This window comes from Anas acuta, chromosome 2, assembly GCF_963932015.1.
Source record: "Anas acuta chromosome 2, bAnaAcu1.1, whole genome shotgun sequence".
In the NCBI taxonomy this organism is placed as follows: Eukaryota; Metazoa; Chordata; class Aves; order Anseriformes; family Anatidae; genus Anas; species Anas acuta.
In genome coordinates this window covers 95,728,035-95,746,522 of record NC_088980.1, presented here as the reverse complement: position 1 = coordinate 95,746,522, position 18,488 = coordinate 95,728,035, and the positions used below count along the sequence as shown (strand labels likewise).

The 18,488-nt window shown below is 39.8% G+C and overlaps 1 long non-coding RNA gene across 1 annotated transcript; it reads right to left on the bottom strand.

Moving 5' to 3' along the window:
* Window positions 1–3,695: 3,695 nt before the first annotated feature.
* On the bottom strand, window positions 3,696–17,730 carry LOC137850840 (uncharacterized). The gene is made up of 3 exons (XR_011092834.1): window positions 14,106–17,730; window positions 8,229–8,311; window positions 3,696–3,991 (listed from the first exon to the last, which is right to left on the bottom strand). It is a non-coding gene; the product is annotated as an uncharacterized lncRNA (long non-coding RNA).
* Between the last annotated feature and the right edge of the window lie 758 nt (window positions 17,731–18,488).

Genomic DNA, 18,488 nt, shown 5'->3' with positions numbered 1-18,488 from the left:
GGTAACAAACACTCTTCTGGCCATGTGTGTTTCTACCTCTTCAGAGGAGTATGGAGGGTATTAAGTTTTCCATCCTTGCAGGGCATGAAGGAGGAAAGAGGGAAAAAAGTTATTTCTCAAGGAAGACCTCTCAAGCTTTTTCTGTTGATATGATCCACTCAACAGAAGGATCCCAAGTGTGAAATACTACCTGCTTTGCCCCTGCCCACCTTTACAGTTAAAGCAATACAGCATCTAAACTCTTCTCATCTCAGCTACACCATGGCAGACCCACGCCTATATATCAGCAAAAAAGTATATTAAAAAGAACAGGCAAATGTGTTGACTCTCTTCTCTTTGACATTCCTTTTTCAAACCTCTTTTGATAGTTTCCCCCCAGAAAGAGAGCGAGGAGTGTGCGCAAACACTTGTTCTCCACATCAAGCCTGACTGAACAATTTCTCTGCTATTCTGAGCTTCTGGTGAACTGAAAATTACCAGCTGTACTGATTTGTGACAAACTGTGTGTGTGTGCATGTGCATGTGTGTATGCATGTATTCACGTATGTGCATGTGCAATCTGGGGAAGGAGGAACAAAGAGACGATCAGAAACTATCATATGTGACGAAGGTAAATTCATTTTCATACATACATGTATGACCCAATCTAGGATTTTAATTCTGTGAAATACAAATGCAAGCCTTATCTTATGACTAAAAAGTATTTCTTGGAGCCCTCGTACAAGCACATTATGGAGTGTATGCAGAACAAGGATTTCTCAAAAGCATTTCCTTGCTGAGACATAGTTAATGAATAGGACAGCAAACATATAAGTGCAGTCATCGTTGCTCAGATTTGAAAAAGAAAATGAGATTGGGTTAGGGAAGAAGACAGGTATGCTACTTCCACTTCATATCAGAGGATGGCCGGTCCACATCCAGGTATGTTCAGAGCTGATCATTGACTAGCTAATATTGTAATCTTCTAAAAAGATGATTAGAAGTAATCAGGTTAGCAGAGCTTAACTAGCTAACACTCCTCAGCTGATTTGCAGTGACAAACAGTAACTCATTAAGCTGCAGTAACACATTTGCCACCCTTTGATGTCTATACTCTTAGTTGCAAAGTGGTAACAACCTAAGCTTTTTTAAAATCAGTGTTATGTCACCCCTTGCATGTCAAAATAAACCACAGTACCTATAAAAAACATGTGGTAACAACTCAGCTTCCTAAATCCTTGCCAAAAGTTGACTTCAATAGCTGTCTACAGAGTCTGCCAGAATGCTGTCAGCCAACTCATACCATGTGTGCCTTGTAGGGTAGTGGCTTCAAAAGGACATCAGATTTGCCAAAATCTCTCCATCTTTTCAGATGTAATCCTTGCCATCACTCATGAAATGTAGTCACATCTAACAGGAAGGAAATACACAACAGCCATCAGCACAGAGCACACCTAAGAGAAAATAAAGAATGTTTTTAATCCCTGAACAGGAGCACTTTGTGTTGGCAAAATATAACTACCCAGAGTAGAATACATAATAACATCCTGAAATAACACTTGCAAAAACAGTTTCTATGAGTTGTGCTTACCTGGGAACCTGGGAGCCAACCACTGTTTCTGGGTGCTCAGACAGTTAGCTGAATCTCATAATTGATTTTCTCAAAGGATTTTTATAATATAAACATACTGTGAAAACTGTCTCCCTTCTGAACATCACTGTCCAAGCAATCTGTCCCCACAACAGTGCTGCTCTTGCAGAAGGTCTCTCCTCAGAGGCTTTCTAATTAAATGCGGCCTATCTTTCACCAAAACTTGCTGTTCTGGGCAGGGAGCTAGACAAGAACTGCAGACTTTGAAAGGCAAAGGTGTGATTGTAGTTGCACCATAATCATAACCAGATTGCCACTGCATGTGTACAGAAGAGCTCTGCACTATAATTGCAGCAAGCCCACTGCATGTGGGACAGGTGATCTGTACTACACAAGCACAGCTGAATTGCAATAAGCATACAGGAGACAAGAGCCCTTCTACTTTTAGATGTGCAATTTGGAGGCCTTTATTTTATCTAACAGATACAACAGGCTGGCAAGAATGCAGACCATCAGTATGCTTACAGGTCAAGAAGACAGTCTGAGAGATGGCTTGCTGCAGAATCCACTCTATGGGATTTAGGGGATACAGTTCTTGCATCTTTTGTGAACTCAGAATCCCAGGAGGATGGGCTAGGAGGAGGTCACTGATGAAATCAAAAAGAAATCTTATCACCCCCATTACCACTGCTATTTGCACTATGAAAGCAGCTCGGGAGCCCACAAGCCATGAAGCACTATGGTTTTGCACATCAAACTGATCTAAAGGATCAGATGGAGTTTCACAACTGAATGGGCCAGTGAGCAAAAAGAAAGAAGAGACACCCATCTCCAAAGAGGTGGGCTGAGGCTGGGTGTGAGCTCATTCCACAACAAAACTCTAACAGCAGAGCACGCTGTGTGCCCATGGGTAGGAGGAAAGCTGGCGGCAGCACTGTCAGTGATGGCACTACGTGCACTGGCCATTGGGGAGGGGTGTGTGGTTTTCTGGGGGTGCAAACAGCTTCAGCAGCACACATGGAGGAGAAGAACAAGTGGTTGGTGGAGAACTCCTCCCTCCTCCCTTTGTCATCCACAATGATTTATGAACCTCTCTGCAGCCCTGTCCCGGTCTTTTCAGTGAAAGAATCCAGTTAGCTTTCTCATAATGGTAGAAGTAATTAAAAAGGGGATCAACTTCAGAGGAACATAAAACACACACAAAAAGTCTGTCTCTTTAATGATATCCCCTACATCCTTTACTGGCGGGGATTCTGCTAATCTAATACCTGTTAATTTTCTTTCTAATTAGGGCTATAGCTCACCAGAGGCTGTTTTATACTTAATTTGTTGGGGTTTTATTATATGGCTCAACAGTCAGCCAACCATTGTATGCATCATGTGATCCTGGTTGAGATCTTTCAGGCATTACTGCACACTGAGGCCCTTGGAGAGAACGTGCCACTACAATTTGTGAGTCACCCGTTCTTGCTCTGCCTAGGTCTTGTCATGTGTGTGCTTGTCAGGATTCATCTCCATCTCCATTACCCCTGGGGCAGAAGTCATAGTTTGTTTCTGCTCACTTGTCTGATTTTTAGCAGATCATATTCCCATCTTCAGAACCCTAAGCAAGTGCCATCTTTGGAGAATTTAAGGTGGAATCGTAACTGCTGATCAAATTCAACTCAAAAACATCTTTAAATTGATATAAAATATCCCCAGTTCAACCACTTTTTTAAGGCTGAGGAAGACTGCTATACAAAGGAAAATAATTAAATTAAAACATTCCTTACTGTTACCAAAAAGAAAACTGTTTTTGTTGTTATTCTTGTTAACTGTTTCCCTTGTCTTTCTGTCATTTTGTTACATATCTACTTCCAAATTTTTAAAATGAAGATGAGGGCTGAGGCAGATTTTATTTGTCTGAAACACATCTGAGATCTTTATTAATTTTATTTTGCCAGAAATCTTTACAAACAAATTATACATCCTTTAAACAATTAGCTGGGAAATCATCAGGAGAAAAATGAGGGTAGATCACAGATAAGGAAAGTCCATGGCACCTTACTGACCAGAACTCTATGGCACAATGCATATAAAAGAACATTTCATTAAGCTACCATAAGCTGGTCCAAGGAACTGGCTATTTTATTTTTTTTTCCTTTAGGATGTCAACTTCTGAATTAACAAGCGTATTAGTATAACATTTGTTCTAAATTGGTGACTAAAGGTCACCAATAGGTGACAAATAGTAAACCTCATCATCCATCTACCTCCATGAATTCCATAAAGGAGGACATTTGAAAGTGCACTTGGGAAGTTCACAGAAAAGTATCAGCAAGGAAGCTGGCCTTCTATCTACTGTGTAGATGTACAAGATGCTGCTGACAGTTCAGAAGAGCAAGTGAGTTATTTTTCATCAGCCATGGAAGAACACTTGTTCTAGGAACAAATAAATGAGGGTACAAGGTAATGAGTTGTTCCATTTCTACCCAGTGTAATAAATCATCAACAAATGAAACAACACATATCAGCTGAAAAACATCTACTTTACCTCCCCATGGAAGAATGCAAAACACAGGAAATCAGACAACCCAAACTTGACCAGCAAAAGCTCACAAAAATGAAGGATCTTCAGATGGTGAGAGGTATTATACAGGAGATGTGATGGTACAACTGTATTTTTCTGAACATGCCCTGGCAGGACCAGGGAGATCTGTAGAAGGGAAGTCCTTGCACAACAGGAAAAAATAGTGAGGGTGTATTTGCACAACACACATTTAAATTATGCATCACAAGTCACCTAGTGCTTGGTAGGCCAAAAAACTTCTCAGAAAGACAGCAAATACACGCATGTCCACTGGGAGTCTTCAGACAGAAGTGTTCAGACTCTTGACCAAGAAGTCTCTAACCCAGAGGCTGCCAGAACTACAGAGGAAGGAAGTACAAAGGGAGGAGTCACTCCAGAAATGGTCTGTTCCTCTACTCTTCCGCAGGCACCTGCTGTTGGCTCCTCTCAGAGAGAAGATGCTGGGCTGGATGGAACTTTTCTACACAGAAAGCAATTCCTTTCCTCCCTACACACTTGCCATGAGCATCCCCTCCCACCTTCAGCCCCGTTTCCACATGGTATTCCTGTTCCTGTCCTCCTTAAGAGAGACTGCAAGCATCAAGAGACATTACTGCTGATGCGATCATCAATGACTGTTACTGAAAATCCATGCAGAAATGTGTGCTGTGCACAGGGAAGCAGAGCTAAAATATCCATCTCTCCTTCCCTCTCTCCCTTCCTCCACCTGTAACAGAAAGTCAAGGAATCTAAGTACCACTATCTCCTGTCAGAAGGCTATTTACATTCCTTAGGGAAGAGGTTAGCTAGGGCAAGCCATGTCAGAGTGGTACCCCTTGCATGAGTGCACCCATACCAAACATGCAAATACTAACATGTCCATGTAAGTGCCTAATTTTAGCCAGGGATTTTTAGATGTGCAAGAATGGGGGAAAAGGGCACATTTCATGTCATGTACACGTGCTGGTCAAAATCACAATGCTTTGCTCCATCTGGCTAACCTTCCTCACAAGAGGGACAGAGAATAGGTCAGGTAGTGGAAGCACCTCAATATTTTTAAGACAAACTAAGCCTTGCATCTCGTGGAGTCCCAGTCAGTTTCCAACCTTAATTCTTTTGATGTAAGGAGCAGTGGGCACCAGCTGCAAGTCAAGTTTGTGGTGACAGGGTAGGTCCAATATGAAGCCAGAAACACAAGTCAGGATCAGCCCTGATATAAAGAGTCGTACGCAATCTTACAATCATTGGGCAATTCCATAGTGAAAAGGCAGGTCCAACATCAAACTAGGAATTTGGTCCACAGGTCAGGATGCAGCCAGCTCAACAGGGCACATAGCCAGGCATTACTGTATCATAGCTGGAGACAGAGACAGGCACACCTACAGCGTAGCTTGGGTAGGGTGTAAGATGTAGTGGAGCCCCTGAGTAGAGGCTGTGGGTTGGAGAACCCATGTGAGGCTTGCCAGAACAATTCCATCCCATTAATGCATTCAGGACCTTGACACAGTTTTTCTAGGAGCTGTGCTTCAGGAGAGGTGACAAAGTGCCAAGAGACTTTGGCCTGAGCCAAGTAGCACCCAGCAAAGCAACGAGACCCAGCTGCTCCAGCAGGGCTAATGCTGCAGCAGTGTCAGACAGGCTCAGCCATTTCCTGTCCCGTAGTTTTGCCCCAGAACATTTGAAAAACAAACAAAATAATGGTTAGGACCAATCTTCAGTGACCATGCTCAAGAAAAGAGGCAGCTAGCCAACATGACATTTGCTTTCCTCACACACAGAAAAGGCAGCAGCAAACGAAGTCTTAAGGGGGACAAGGATGAACATTAAAGTACTCAGGTTGCACTGGACTGAAAGATGATCACTGTAAAATTTAGTGTGAAGTATTATCTTAATAGAGTGTTTTCATAATGTATGGTTTCAATGCAAGAGCACAGAGCGTTGCTTTTGAATTTCTCAGCTTTTGTTGTTTTCGAAGTCAACCTTAGGACTCTGATCATGATGTTTTTTTAATTGAATTTCTCTACTAGAAAACAAGTAGCTGGGCAAGCACTGGAACTAATGCAGCCTAATTTTAAATGGTTTTGGAACTAGGGATAACTGGCTTAACCCCACTTCTTAACCTTGCTATTAATGACCAGAGAAAGGGAGCCTACTCAGGAAGGAAAACTTTGCTGAGGGGTAGATAGATGCCCTGTTGTCTAGAGCCATCAACTCTGAATGAAGCATTTCCTTTGGCTGGACATTTACAACTACTCTTTTCCAACTGGTATCTCTGATAGATAACAGGCAGCTATTTTCCCTTCATGAAGACAAAGAGAATCACTCTTTTATACTCTGGGCCCAATTTCATGAAGCATCTAGGAGCATAGGACACTCAAGGTCTCTGGCTCTCTATCAGATCTTACCAAAACTGGCCAGGTCATACAAAAGACATATGTACATGCATAGAAAGTGAGAGAAAAAGAATGCAGGATTGCATGAGTCTCATATCTTAGAAAAGCAAGCAGAAAAGAAAAAATGTGAATCACAAGATAGTCTCTCTAAGTCATGTTCACAGGAAGATTGAAAAAGCTCTGTAAAAACAGAAAAGTGGAGTGTTTTTTTTTTTTTCTTTTTTGAGTGGATATGTAAAAACAACAATAAATAAGATACTCATATCTTATATTTCCTTGCAATACATAGATCAAAGTGTCTGCAGACATTGAATAACTTACACCTTAGTCTCCGAGGCAGAAGAGTAATGACATTTACAAAATGGAATATTACAAAGGTTTTGAGTCTTGTGCAAGATCAGGGAGTGCGTCCACTGCAGAGTTGAGAACAAAACCTGAGCTTTAATGTCTCAAACTATTGCAGAGGAAAAATTATATCTTTATTCTATTGCTCTTTCAATAATAGAGCAAGAAAAGAGATAATAACATGGGTATTGCTTCATTATATCTGATGAAATAGAACAGCAGCCAGCTATTTATTTAAAATCTTTGTGGATTAGGGAAGATAGGAATAATTCCTTGGCTTTTTTTTTTTTCCTTAGCATTTAACTATAAAAGAATGATATGAAAGAACATCTTTTGGTATTTCTTCATGCTTCACCTCTAAACTATAATAATCCTCTCCCTCCCAATTGTTGTGCATCATATTATAGAAGATACTACTCGAAATGTTCACAGAAATCAACCTAGTTCCTCCTTTTAACTCACATCCAGCAATACCTAAGAGATACTTGCCTAAAACAATGGCCAGTGCCTCTTTTAATGATGGAAATCTAACAGCTTTCCAAGGAAATATAATTCAGTATTAGAATACTCTTTAATGTTTTTTGTTGTTGTTGTTGTTGTTTTTTCCCTTAATTAGGCCCCGAATCTCTTTCATTGTGGTATAGATCTATTGTTTGCATTGTTTATTTTTAGATCTATTGTCCTATCCATTTCGAATGCTCCAAACAGACTACTCCTTCTTGCATTGGCATACCCGGGGAATATTTCTCCCATCCTTCTTTGGAGTTCTCCTCTTCAAACAAACCTAATTCTAAGATTTATTTATTTATCCTTCCTCATCACAGTCTTCAGTTACTCTTTTTGATCTTTGCAGAGTATCCCTATTTGGTCCACATCTTTTCTGAAATTTGGTTCACAAAATGCTATGGAACACTCCCGCTGAGATTGATCTATATCAACACTTTGATATTTCCAGATGATTTCTTTGGTTTGGTTTGATCTTGTGCAAGCTCTGGCAGTGTGTAAAGACATGCATATTTGGAGAAAGAAAAAAAAAAAAAAAGGAAAGGAAAAAAAAAAAAAAGAAAAAAAATCAGCAAATTAAATTAAATTAAATTTAAAAAAGGAGTTAAAACCTAGTGTGTGAGCTTGTGGGGCAGAATTGCAGTGATAGAAGAATGGGTTATTACTAGTAATAACTAGAAGTTAAGAAAACAAAAAATTAATCTCCTGATTAAAAAATTTCCTCCTGATTGGTGCCCTCTATTACTACCAGCATTAATGATGCACATAAACTCCTTTAGGATCCAAAGACTTTCCACACATCCTCTCACAGTGTCCTCCTATCCATCTCCTGGTAGAAGCCAATCTCCCATTCCCAGTGCGACAATACCTGCAAATTTCCTTCAAGTGCAAGTTCTTCAAGTGAATTCCTGAAGTTTGTTCTTCCAGCTTTGCAAATGAGTCCAGTGTGACCTTTTAAGGAACAGAACAGTGAAAGCTCCATATACTCATTTCAGCTGGATCATGCTTTTGATATTGTACAGTAAAGAACTACCTTTGCAAATAACAGAATAAACACTGAATACCCTAATACTTTTTTTCCAAGTTTAATTTATGTAAGTCTCTGAAAAATTGTAGGAAATTATTATGTCCCCTGAAACAGTTATGAAATACCTGTTTTTCCAGGAATCCAGCAACTCCAGCAGGAATTTTTCAAGACACCTATGTTTTAAATCAATGAAAAAGATTTGGAAAATACTCAGGCTCAACAAAATCTTAACTTTTAAAACTTTTTAACTTTTAAAACTCTTTTTCATTGAGAAATTCCGGACTATCAAGTGGAACATTTGACCTCAAAAGAGGTCATACATGTCCATATACAGTTCCTTTTCAGAGACAGTCTTTAGCCAGCAGCCTGGTGTTCTCTTTGTCTCACTTCAAAGCTGTGGGGACACCATGGAGGGAGAAGGATGAAGCCAGATATTTGTAATTCAATTCTAATAACAGCATAGTGGTAATAATTTTATGATTTTTTTCAAAAGGCCTGTGATTTTTTTTACATCACATTGCCTAAAACATGACTTCAATGAAAGCCTAGACATTTATGGCTACATTGAGTTCTCTTCCTGTAAATCCCCTTCTATTCATACTACAAGATCCATGCATCTTTCATGGTGGTTTTCAGCCAAGATAAAAAGAACTATTGATCTTCCAGTGTCTTGTGTATTGTGTCTTTCTGTCTTCCACTCACTTCTACTATCTCTTTCCATAGCTTCAGATTCTTTACCTGACTGAGGATTAGGCCCTTTGACCATACCTGCATTACATATAAAACAGCCTTTGGTGAGCTATAGCCCTAATTAGAAAGAAAATTAACAGGTATTAGATTAGCAGAATCCCCGCCAGTAAAGGATGTAGGGGATATCATTAAAGAGACAGACTTTTTGTGTGTGTTTTATGTTCCTCTGAAGTTGATCCCCTTTTTAATTACTTCTGCCATTATGAGAAAGCTAACTGGATTCTTTCACTGAAAAGACCGGGACAGGGTTGCAGAGAGGTTCATAAATCATTGTGGATGACAAAGGGAGGAGGGGGGAGTTCTCCACCAACCACTTGTTCTTCTCTTCCATGTGTGCTGCTGAAGCTGTTTGCACCCCTGCACACCTAAAGAAACAATTGCCAGCTTTGCACGATAAGTCTCAGAATACCAACGTGCAATATTTTTCCAATCAACAGAGTGCTATGGCTCTTTCCCTTTTGGTAACACAAGCCATAGAGTAAGGCGGAGGAAAGAAATTCTTTTGAACCCAAGCAACATCTCATTCCCTTTACTTTTTTTTTTTCTTTTTTTTTTTTCTTTCCTGATTATATGGCATTCGTATAATTAATTTACATAATACTTCTGCAAAAGGTGTTATATGTTCTTTGTAACTCATATTTTGACTGAAAAATTATAATCCTATCCATTTATTCCCATACCTCTACCAGAGAGCATCAGTAGACTGCAGACCTTAGCTGATCCAAGATGGTGTGTCAGTAGCTCAACACTTAGCAGAAACTGCTAGAAATGAACAGTTATTGTCAAAAAGTGACTGAAATGCTCTTCTAGAATTTTTTTTATTCAGTGCTCAGAAATCTGGAATAAATATGGGTTAAACTGTCACAGAGTAAAGAAATTGATGCCAGTTAGTCAAATTCTTAAACACATCTTAGCAACATCATCTGATAATAGAGGACAAATATTTACAAATTCAACTCTCCCTTTCTCATGTTATTGCTAAGAAAATGCAAACCAAACAAAAAAAATCCAGTGGGTAGCCCTACAGATTCATCATTATGTGTAACACATCTCACACCTCCAAAGAACCACTGCTTTGTTGAGGTCCAACCTTCATACCAAAAGTGATTTAAAGGTAGGTCTAGATGTTCTTAGAGGACTTTTCCAACCTAAATGATTCTGTGATTCTATGATTTGTGTTCAGAGCTCAAAGGAGACAGTGCAGTGTATTGCTCATTTCTATTCATTTCTGTGTTTCACTATTCTATGGTAAAATCCTGGATCTAATGAAGTCATTACAAACCTGTATTTTTAAATGAATACTACTTTTTTATTCCATGTAAATTGTTGCTATGTATTTTGGCATCTTTTAAACTCCCATAAACCAATTGAATTGGTTTTCTGTCTTTGTCAAATCTATGGAATCAAAGAATAGAATCATAGAATGGTTGGAAGGAACCTTAAAGACCACCCAGTTCCAACCCCGCTGCCATGGGCAGGGACACCTCCCACTTGTCTAGTGGGTTGCTCAAAGCCCCACCCAATCTGGCCTTGAACACTTACAGGAATGGGACATCCACAGCTTTTCTAGGCAACCTCTTCTAGTGCCTCACCATCCTCATCATGAATAATTTCTTCCTTAGGTCTAAATTGCTCCAGCTGGTCCATACCACTCTTACGCTGTGCTGAATGCAGTGGACTACACGGGATTTCATGAGAACAGAACAGAAGGGTAGAATCACCTCCCTTGACCTTCTGGTCATGTTTCTTTTGATGTGGTCCAGGCTACAGCTGGCTTTCTGGGCTGCAAGCACACTTTTCCAGTTCACGTTGAGTTTGTCATCAACCATCACCCCCAAATCCTTCTCCTCAGGGCTGCTCTCAAAACCATTCTCCACCCAGTCTGCATTTGTGCTTGGGATTGCCCCAGTCCAGGTGCAGGACCATGCACTTGGATCAAGCACTTCCTGAACTTCATGAAATTCACAGAGGAACCAATTCAAGTTCAAGTCTAAGTCCAAAAATTCAGTTCAAATTCAAAAAGTTGGACTCGGTCTTCTAGGACATAATTGTCTGGAAATTCTTATACGTATATGTCCTTATAACTAAGGAAAACTTATTTATGCTAGAATAGTGTTCTCAAACTTCCATCTAAGGATAAAATTACTCTCCAAGGAACTGAGTATCATCACAAATCTCATTTCCTTCTAAAAGGCTCTTTGAGTTTACTTTCAGTAATATGAACAGCAACACATATTTAAACAAAAACAAACAAACAGAACCATTTGAACATAATGGGCATTAAAAACAAAAGCAATGTCAGTAAAGCCTTAGTAAAGTCAATGCTAATACTAGATAGTGCTACAGCAAAATTCAATTCAAAGCTGAAAGAAAATAGAGCTGCTCTTTGGAAAGTCATTTTATCTTGAATAACCTACATCTAGCAGTGACTTTACAGTTGACATAGAATTTGAAGCAGCAAAACTCTACTGCATGTGATGAGATGTGGGACAAAATAATGATGCAAAAATAGAAGGATAAATATAACTAAATATGCCACTCGGAACACAGAAAGCTGAGGCAGGTGTTGTTATAGTTGTCAGCTTTCAGGTTCTTTCTCTCTTGAAACTTTCCAAATCACATCTTGATTCTTCCTTAAAAAGCATGGAAGAGGAAAGTAAGGAGCAGCTATCAGACATTTGGTTTTAAATCCATAATTCCAAGTGGTTTGAAAAGCAATCTAAAAATGCTGCAGATACGTTTAGGGGGAAAAAAAAAGAAAAAAAAAGTTTTGATTTTCTTTTCTTGCTCCTGTATAATTATGAAAGATGAGTTTCTGGAGAATTAAAACCTTAGATAAAACTTGTAAGAATAAAATTAAGTATTTCATAGAAATGTATCTAAAACAATTTCACTGGTAAACAAAATAGTCTAGAGGAAATTTTAGCATGAGAGCACTGAGTTTGGACTTATTAATGAAGTCTCAGAGGCAAAAGTATCCAACACTGTGCTGTTTTTGTAAAGACTGAAATGAGAAAATCCACACCATTGTGAGCGTGTTACAAAAATAACCAGTACTGGCAATGGAGAGTCAACTGACTTCAGTAAATGAGGGAAATATTGGCAAACATAAACCTTGACCTCTAGCAGTGATATTCTCATTTCAAGACTTAGAGGTCTACACACATAACCACCTATTTCTGTCAGAGTCTACTCTGCTGCAATCCATCCCTGGGCAGACGGCCAGGGCAAAATCTCTCCAGCACAGAAGCCCCACTTAAGCCATGGGTTTAACAGGAACATAAATGAAGGGAGTGGTTGGAAATAACCTGCCCTTACAAGGCAAACATATTTCAGGATTCCCAGGCTACGGATAAAAGGCATCTGTAAACATCAGAGTCCCTAAGTCCTGCCTTTCCACATCATCATCTTCTCTTTGGAAAAGGAAACCTTGAGCAATTTCTGTGACAGGAACAGTTGCAAAGTAGGAAAGAGGGCTTTTAGTGGTTTTGTTTTTCTTTAAACTCTCCCTCTATGTCTATACTAACGGTAGCTGAGCGATGGAGCACACTTTTTTTCCAGTTCTGCACAATGTGAGAACAGGGGGATGTGCACTCGTAGAACCTCTTTTGCAGATGGTGAGGTTTTCCTTGATGCCTTCGTCTTTTCCGCTAGCTCATAATCTGCCCCCTAGCTTCCCTGGAGCCAAGGAGATGAGGATGATCTTTATATAGCTCTCCTCAGGGACTGGGTGAATCACAGAGTAACATCTAATCCCTCCTGCACTCCACAACTATATACCATCCCAGCTGAATATCAAGCCACAGAAAATAAGTTGCAGTTTTAAATATAAAAATCAGGCAGAAGGAACAAGCATGGTTAGAGTAGTTATCAATTTCCACCATTAAACTCAAACTGAAAAATTAAACAAAGCAAAGGTAAGAAAACAAAACAGAGATGAGCAAAGATGCAAAACCTGCCTAGGAAGGTCAAGATATCACATTCTTTATTTTGGTACCTGATTTTTCTTCAGTTTTAAATATATGTATATTCTAAAGGTGAAATGAAATTCTAAAGATGAATCTACTGCATGATTTTTATTTTATTTTTTACTGGAGAGGGCAAGCAGCCATGGTTTCTTAAATCCTTGGCCACCATGTTTGGTATCTGAGCTATATCTCATGTACTGTTTGTCTTTTCACGCCACTTAGAACAAATCCCAGCTGGCTGGAGTCCTAGCCCTGTGGACTGTGAGTCATGGATATTAAATGACCATCATGTGAGCTCCTGCATGCTGCCGTGCTTAGTGTATGACACTGTAAAGTTGTACAGTATCTTATCACAGAAGATCATCAACATGAATATACAGTTCGAGCAGGAACACTTTCATAACAACACGAAATTAAATTTTTGTTTTAGCACGCAGTAAGCAAAGGGTAAGAATGTGTGAATTTGAAGCGAAGGTACAATGTTTCCTTGTTTTTCAGGGGACCAGTAAGCTGCTGGTTCTGGCAGAGTAGAACTGGAAAGAGAATGGAAAGATAATGTCTGCAATGGAGGATCTTGTTAGAAACTTTACGTCTCCTCAGGTAAATCCCGCGGCAGTCTTTTTAGGGGGTGATTATAACCCAGTCCAGTCTTAGTGAAGTATCCTACCAGCAAAAGGAACTGAACAAAAACATTTAAGGGTACGGCTATTGGGAACTGGGACAAATTCCAGGATTGGCTGAAATACTACCTCAAAAATAAGACTTTAAAAAAAAAAAAAAGAGAGAGAGAGAGATTTTTTTTTTTCACTAATATGATGTAGACAATCCTTGAAATGGGTGGTTTCAGTCTAGAAGTAGCCCAAATTAGAAGATTTACTGAGTAATGCATTTCATGCTAATCAATGCCATGCAAGAAATCTGGACTATAAATCAGACTGGAAAAATCTTTGGGCAAGGAAGAAATACTATCTTCAAAAAATAGCATTATAGCACTTCATACCTGGATTAGGTAGTTTTATTCCATCCTGGTTATGAGTTGGGTAAATTCCTGCCACCAGCAGTAACGTGAAAATCCATTTCAGAGAACATAGAAGAAAAACCTGTAAGAGTTAGCTACAAGAGAACATTTCCATCTTCAATAGCACAAGTAAGTTACTCAGGAAGGAAATTCCTGTTATCCAGTAAGAACTGTTACCCGGTTATCTTCTGCAGGTTACTATGAAATTATGTACTGCCGTCAAAGATGCATGTGAGTCTATAATGCTTCAATTTTCAGTCCCAGCTCCGTTAAAATGACTTCTCTTGCTGCCAGTTCCAGCTTAGATCTGTCTTTCAGGTTTGCAGTTGTTTTTCCTCCTTGCAACAGCTACCAGCTTCTTCCCACTATCCCAGCAGTTTCCCCTACCTATGCTTATATTTCTACCACATCATAGCAGTACAGCTAGCTTAGGTCAGCCGAGCCAGGCATTCATAGCTTGCACTTTCTAAGAATTTTCAAGCACCAGGCATTTAAAATGGATTATGTTTCTTGAGTGAAGCATTGAAACCTTTTCATTTGAAGCCTGTTCATGGGCCAAAAGAGACAGTTAAAACTCACTACTGATTTTCAGTATAGCAGTTAAGGTTTTTGCAGAGATAAATATGACTGGAATCAGATGGGGAAAATTTATTTAAATTGATCCATACATCATCAAAATGACCATTATAAAGAGATCAACCAGTCATATCAGAGAAGATTAAAGCTGTTAATGCACTGTATGCAAGTTGCCGTGACTGTCAGGAAAAAAAGAAAAAAGAGAAAAAAAAAAAAAGAAAAAAGAAAAAAAAAATTATATACGATGTTGGGTAGTATTAATAGAAACAACATACAAAAATACAAGCTTCACTAGAGATAACTCCAGTCCTCCACTTTATATTTTAAATATGGAGTTAAATAGTTTTAAATATTTGAAAAATACTATAGAACATCTTCAAATGCTGAAAAGCTTTCAGGGAAAGAAAAGACCAAGAGGAAGCAGGATTATTCACAGAAGTACAAAAGGATACTAGATGAGAGATAAATCAGTCTCATTAACCCATTAGGAAGACCAGGAACTAATAAAATAAAGTATTAACATAAAAATTAAGATTGAAAATTAGGGAAATTTTCATAACTGTATGAATGCAGAATGAAGCCAATGCAGAAATGAGATGCCAGGAAAAGTTATGAAATTAATGTCACTGAGGATATTCAAGACACCAGCCTGTGGGGAGTCACTTCAGCATAATAAAGGTAGAGCTTTCTGGAAGCAAAGACATGAACTGGAGAATCCACTACCTTGTAACTCAGCAGATCCAGAATAGCTTCTTTAGCCAAACTAGACTTTGTCACACATTGTCCCCATATACTACAACCCAGTTTTCTTGAAATGCATGGCACAGACCAACAAGTATGCCGAAAACAACCTCATAACATGGAAACAATGTGACCGTGACAGCAAAGCTAGTCAGAAACGCTGGGGTATCTGAGTAGAAGTCATTCATATTTTTCCAGCTCCAATATTTCTTTTTAATTTCTCTTGCTTAAGTGAAAGCATTTAAAAACTGTTTCTTGAAAACATACTGCAATAAAATCTCCAAGGGTTTTTTATGAATAGATGTGCCTTGTTTCTAGGAAGGATTAATGCTTTTGTGTAAGGGTTGGAAAGCAGTTATACAAGCAAAGGAAAACAGAAGTCACCATTGATCTCTCAGAGAGATTGCAGGCCTGTCAGACTGATTTTGGTGTTTGGAAATAGAAATATTTTCTTCTTTTCTTTCCACAACTGTGATAACAGTCTGTAAGCCAATGTACAACTGAAGTGTCTCCAGAAATTACAGCATTTGCAAGAAATGCACTTTAAAATGGTTATAATAGCAAAATATACTGAAAAGCTTGAAATCTGCATGCCCACAGGGCAATATAGCACTACATTTGTGATTTGATGTCACAGGCATGTAGAGTTATTTAGTTTTATAAATACTCTTCAAGGAAATATTTAACTTTTCTCTCTGAGAAAAACATTAAACCCTACCTCAGAAAACTGAATAAGAGGAAAGAAATTGTGGTTGAGATGGCCATGTTTTGGTTTCCAGTCACTGAAATCAATTCCACTCCACATATTTATTCCCGTCTTGGGATCATAGCTCTGCTGCAATCAGACATATTTTATCCTTTATAATATTTGTAACATTTCAGAGAGTTTTTGCTGTTTTCCATGATGCTGGAGATACACGATTACTTTGGTTTTCTAAGGAAATGAGGTTTATATGATCACACAGTCTGTCCATTCATACATCTCTCTTTCCTCCTCTCTTTTGGAACAGCTGAGTAATTTTATTCACACTTGGCATATGGATGAAGATGTCAAAGATAAAACATTTCGACAGGTTCTCTGTTTGGGTAAAGGAAAGAGAACCGAGCTGGTGCTGTCAGAGGGATCCAGCCATGGTGTGTGATTAGGGCCAGCAGCCAGGTGGCCACCAGCACCAGCATGTGTGCATTGGCAGGGCAACCATTGCCCACGTAGTCCTGCCCCTGCCATGCTATGTGCTGCCACTTGCCCAGCCATTCAGGCAAAGGTCCTGAAACAAAGCTGGGATATCAGAAATGTACTACAGAAAACCAGCTTCTTTCTTCAGAAAAGAGTGGGGATTCCAGCCTCCAAAAGCACACAGCAGGACAAGATAAACCAGACCTCAGCACTGCCAAAATCATGTAAGTAATGAATCCTCAGCATTGCCAAAACAGAGACAGATATCCATAATTACTTAATATCCAGCAACACTGAGGTTCTGCAATAAACGCTCAATCACCCAGGACACGTGCCGGGGTATGGCGCTGGATCTCTCTTTCTGTGCCAGAATTCATCCCACAGCACTCAGTAAGGCACTATTCAGCTTGGACTGCAAGCTAAGGGTATTAGTACCCACAGAAGCATCCTGCCCAGTGCTGGGAACTTCGGCACAGTTGGAAACCTACGTAGCATACTGGGTCGCTGTGCTGACATGCAGTCCAAACAGCGGCTTTGCTGCCATACTGCCCTACTTTGTTTAAAGGTAGTTCAGTTAGGATCTCAATTGGTTTCACATGCTTCAGTGTCATCATACAAATCAATGCATACAAAGAAATTACTCGTAACAGCCATCTTTCTGGAGGAGAAAGGAAGGTGTTTAAGGAATTAGGATTTAGAAAGCTTGAAATTAGTTGAGCAAGCACAAACTGGAGAGAGGACTTACAGAATAGGGTATCAAGTGGATAAAGCTCAAAAGTGCTATCCAGCCAACAGTCTAATTATGATAACATGTATTTATCTTCACATTATCCCTGTTAGGCTGCAGATCCCTATAATTTTTATGTTTTACACAGACAACACTGAAACACTGCCTGCAGTGTTGATGTCCACACATAAACCCCTCATGTTGGCAACCTTCAAATTCAAAGGAGAGAGGGCACTTTGAGGGCAAGAGCTACCTGAGCAACTGCAGAAGTCTGCTTTAAGATGAGACAAATTCCTTTCTGGGAACCTGGCAGCATGTAAACACCATGCAGTTGGTCCGGAGCTGGCACTGACATCAGGAGTGTAGGCACAGCCTCAGTCACGGGGCTGAGAGGAAAGGGAGAGCTGAGACTGACAGCTGTGTTACAGGGAGCTGAATTGAGAAAGGCTAGGAGAGAGGGTCAAATTGCTGCAGAAGTCAAGTGCCATGGTGTCTGGTTTCAAGCAAGAGTCAGCAATGATCCAGCTGCACTTAATTCCTATATATTTTTGTATCCAGTATGTTTCTTAACATACTTACATGTGGACCTGAAGTCCACATAGCAACACTTCTCATGGATATATGCCTATGAATCACCTCAAGTGAGTGGGAGTGACTTTTCTGTCTCCTTAGGCAGAATTGTGCAAGAGATCACCCTTAGCTTAAAAAAGTGTGATTTACAGATCACAAAGAGGTGAAATAATACTTCATTTAGCTAAGAAGGTCAACAACAAATTCTGAAATGGCTTTTGGTATGAAAGAAAAGAATTCCATCCAAACACCAGGCAGCCCTTCTGTGCTGTGCGGGTGAGGGAGCCCTCCCACAGGCTGCCCAGAGAGGCTGTGGGGTCTCCTCCTTGGAGACCTTCCAAAGCCTCCTGGAGGTGACCCTGGCCAGCCTGCTCTGGGTGTCCCTGATGGAACAGGGGGGGACCAGGTGGCCTCCAGAGGGCCCTGCCAGCCTCACCAGTGCTGTGATTCTGTGAATTTGTCAGGAATGTCTTCAAGATAGAAACGGTCTCTGGAAGCTAACATATTCCACTAAAGTAGAGGCATTGTGGAGGACTGAATGGGATAACCCTTTCATTGGGGACAGCTAGTTAAA